Genomic DNA, 4,659 nt, shown 5'->3' with positions numbered 1-4,659 from the left:
TAGTAATAACAGTAGTCCAGTGAGTGGTAATAACAGTAGTAGTGAGTGGTAATAACAGTATAGTGAGTGAGTAGTAGTATAGTAATAACAGTATAGTGAGTGGTAATAACAGTAGTCTAGTGAGTGGTAATAACAGTAGTCTAGTGAGTGGTAATAACAGTAGTCTAGTGAGTGGTAATAACAGTAGTCTATAGTGAGTGGTAATAACAGTAGTCTAGTGAGTGGTAATAACAGTAAGTGAGTAGTCTAGTGAGTGGTAATAACAGTAGTCCACCGTAAATAACAGTAGTCTAGTGAGTGTAGTAATGGTAATAACAGTAGTCTAGTGAGTGGTAATAACAGTAGTCTAGTGAGTGGTAATACGAGTAAGTGGTAATAACAGTAGTCTATGAGTGGTAATAACAGTAGTCTAGTGAGTGGTAATAACAGTATAGTGAGTGGTAATAACAGTAGTGAGTGGTAATAACAGTAGTCTAGTGAGTGGTAATAACAGTAGTCTGGTGAGTGGTAATAACAGTAGTCTAGTGAGTGGTAGTCTAGTGAGTGGTAATAACAGTAGTCTAGTGAGTGGTAATAACAGTAGTCTAGTGAGTGGTAATAACAGTAGTCTAGTGAGTGGTAATAACAGTAGTCTAGTGAGTGGTAATAACAGTATAGTGAGTGGTAATAACAGTAGTCTAGTGAGTGGTAATAACAGTAGTCTAGTGTGAGTGGTAATAACAGTAGTCTGGTGAGTGGTAATAACAGTAGTCTAACAGTAGTCTAGTATAGTGAGTGGTAATAACAGTGGTAATAACAGTAGTCTAGTGAGTGGTAATAACAGTAGTCTAGTGAGTGGTAATAACAGTAGTCTAGTGAGTGGTAATAACAGTAGTCTAGTGAGTGGTAATAACAGTAGTCTAATAACAGTATCGTGAGTGGTAATAACAGTAGTCTAGTGAGTGGTAATAACAGTAGTCTAGTGAGTGGTAATAACAGTAGTCTAGTGAGTGGTAATAACAGTATAGTGAGTGGTAATAACAGTAGTCTAGTGAGTGGTAATAACAGTAGTCTAGTGAGTGGTAATAACAGTAGTCTAGTGAGTGGTAATAACAGTAGTCTAGTGAGTGGTAAATAACAGTATAGTCAGTAGTGAGTGGTAATAACAGTAGTAGTGAGTGGTAATAACAGTAGTCAGTAGTCTAGTGAGTGGTAATAACAGTAGTCTAGTGAGTGGTAATAACAGTAGTCTAGTGAGTGGTAATAACATTAGTCTATAGTGAGTGGTAATAACAGTATAGTGAGTGGTAATAACAGTAGTCTGGTGAGTGGTAATAACAGTAGTCTAGTGAGTGGTAATAACAGTAGTCTAGTGAGTGGTAATAACAGTAGTCTAGTGAGTGGTAATAACAGTAGTCTAGTGAGGTAATAACAGTAGTCTAGGAGTGGTAATAACAGTAGTCTAGTGAGTGGTAATAACAGTAGTCTAGTGAGTGGTAATAACAGTAGTAGTCTATAGTGAGTGGTAATAACAGTAGTCTAGTGAGTGGTAATAACAGTGAGTGGTAATAACAGTAGTAGTGAGTGGTAATAACAGTAGTCTGTGAGTGGTAATAACAGTAGTCTAGTGAGTGGTAATAACAGTAGTCTAGTGAGTGGTAATAACAGTATAGTGAGTGGTAATAACAGTAGTCTGTGAGTGGTAATAACAGTCTAGTGAGTGGTAATAACAGTAGTCTAGTGAGTGGTAATAACAGTAGTCTAGAGAGTGGTAATAACAGTAGTCATAGTGAGTGGTAATAACAGTAGTCAGTAGTAGTGAGTGGTAATAACAGTAGTCTAGTGAGTGGTAATAACAGTATAGTGAGTGGTAATAACAGTAGTCTAGTGAGTGGTAATAACAGTATAGTGAGTGGTAATAACAGTATAGTGAAAGGTAATAACAGTAGTCTAGTGAGTGGTAATAACAGTAGTCTAGTGAGTGGTAATAACAGTAGTCTAGTAAAAAGTATAGTAGGGTAATAACAGTATAGTGAGTGGTAATAACAGTAGTCTAGTGAGTGGTAATAACAGTAGTCTAGTGAGTGGTAATAACAGTATAGTGAGTGGTAATAACAGTAGTCTAGTGAGTGGTAATAACAGTAGTCTAGTGGTAATAACAGTAGTCTAGTGAGTGGTAATAACAGTAGTCTAGTGAGTGGTAATAACAGTAGTCCAGTGAGTGGTAATAACAGTAGTCTAGTGAGTGGTAATAACAGTAGTCTAGTGAGTGGTAATAACAGTATAGTGAGTGGTAATAACAGCAGTCTAGTGAGTGGTAGTAGTCTAGTGAGTGGTATAACAGTAGTCTAGTGAGTGGTAATAACAGTATAGTGAGTGGTAATAACAGTAGTCTAGTGAGTGGTAATAACAGTAGTCTAGTGAGTGGTAATAACAGTAGTGAGTGGTAATAACAGTAGTCAGTATAGTGAGTGGTAATAACAGTAGTCTAGTGAGTGGTAAACAGTAGTCAGTGAGTGGTAATAACAGTAGTCTAGGAGTGGTAATAACAGTAGTCCAGTGAGTGGTAATAACAGTAGTATAGTGAGTGGTAATAACAGTAGTCTAGTGAGTGGTAATAACAGTAGTCTAGTGAGTGGAGTAATAACAGTAGTCTAGTGAGTGGTAATAACAGTAGTCTAGTGAGTGGTAATAACAGTAGTCTAGTGAGTGGTAATAACAGTAGTCCAGTGAGTGGTAATAACAGTAGTCTAGTGAGTGGTAATAACAGTAGTCTAGTGAGTGGTAATAACAGTAGTCCAGTGAGTGGTAATAACAGTAGTCTATAGGAGTGGTAATAACAGTATAGTGAGTGGTAATAACAGTGAGTGAGGTAATAACAGTAGTCTAGTGAGTGGTAATAACAGTAGTCCAGTGAGTGGTAATAACAGTCTAGTGAGTGAGTGGTGGTAATAACAGTAGTCTAGTGAGTGGTAATAACAGTCTAGTGAGTGGTAATAACAGTAGTCTAGTGAGTGGTAATAACAGTAGTCTAGTGAGTGGTAATAACAGTGAGTGGTAGTATAGTGAGTGGTAATAACAGTAGTCTGGTGAGTGGTAATAACAGTAGTCTAGTGAGTGGTAATAACAGTAGTCTGGTGAGTGGTAATAACAGTATAGTGAGTGGTAATAACAGTATAGTGAGTGGTAATAACAGTAGTCTAGTGAGTGGTAATAACAGTAGTCTAGTGAGTGGTAATACAGTAGTCTAGTGAGTCTACAGTGAGTGGTAATAACAGTAGTCTAGTGAGTGGTAATAACAGTAGTCTAGTGTGGTAATAACAGTAGTCTAGTGAGTGGTAATAACAGTAGTCTATAGTGAGTGGTAATAACAGTAGTATATTGAGTGGTAATAACAGTAGTCTAGAGTGGTAATAACAGTAGTCTAGTGAGTGGTAATAACAGTAGTGTAGTATAGTGAGTGGTAATAACAGTAGTCCAGTGAGTGGTAATAACAGTAGTCTAGTGAGTGGTAATAACAGTAGTCTAGTGAGTGGTAATAACAGTAGTCTAGTGAGTGGTAATAACAGTAGTCTAGTGAGTGGTAATAACAGTAGTCTAGTGAGTGAGTGGTAATAACAGTAGTCTAGTGAGTGGTAATAACAGTAGTCTAGTGAGTGGTAATAACAGTAGTAGTGAGTGGTAATAACAGTAGTCTAGTGAGTGGTAATAACAGTATAGTGAGTGGTAATAACAGTATAGTGAGTGGTAATGACAGTAGTCTAGTGAGTGGTAATAACAGTAGTCTAGTGAGTGGTAATAACAGTAGTCTATTGGGTGGTAATAACAGTAGTCTAGTGAGTGGTAATAACAGTATAGTGAGTGGTAATAACAGTATAGTGTGTGGTAATAACAGTAGTCTAGCGAGTGGTAATAACAGTAGTCTGGTGAGTGGTAATAACAGTAGTCTAGTGAGTGGTAATAACAGTATAGTGAGTGGTAATAACAGTATAGTGTGTGGTAATAACAGTAGTCTAGTGAGTGTTAATAACAGTAGTCTAGTGAGTGGTAATAACAGTAGTCTAGTGAGTGGTAATAACAGTATAGTGAGTGGTAATAACAGTAGTCTAGTGGTAGTCTAGTGAGTGGTAATAACAGTAGTCTAGTGAGTGGTAATAACAGTAGTCTAGTGAGTGGTAATAACAGTAGTCTAGTGAGTGGTAATAACAGTAGTCTAGTGAGTGGTAATAACAGTAGTCTAGTGAGTGGTAATAACAGTAGTCTGGTAATAACAGTGAGTGGTAATAACAGTAGTCTAGTGAGTGGTAATAACAGTAGTCTAGTGAGTGGTAATAACAGTAGTCTAGTGAGTGGTAATAAAAGTATAGTGAGTGGTAATCTAGTGAGTGGTAATAACAGTAGTCTGGTGAGTGGTAATAACAGTAGTCTAGTGAGTGGTAATAACAGTAGTCTAGTGAATAACAGTATAGTGAGTAATAACTAGTGAGTGGTAATAACTAGTGAGTGGTAATAACAGTAGTCTAGTGAGTGGTAATAACATTAGTTTAGTGAGTGTTAATAACTAGTGAGTGGTAATAACAGTAGTATAGTGAGTGGTAATAACAGTATAGTGAGTGGTAATAACAGTAGTCTAGTGAGTGGTAATAACAGTAGTCTAGTGAGTGGTAATAACAGTAGTCT

The sequence above is a fragment of the Oncorhynchus tshawytscha genome, linkage group LG24 (genome assembly GCF_018296145.1).
Source record: "Oncorhynchus tshawytscha isolate Ot180627B linkage group LG24, Otsh_v2.0, whole genome shotgun sequence".
Classification (NCBI taxonomy): domain Eukaryota; kingdom Metazoa; phylum Chordata; class Actinopteri; order Salmoniformes; family Salmonidae; genus Oncorhynchus; species Oncorhynchus tshawytscha.
This window is presented reverse-complemented; position numbering follows the sequence as displayed.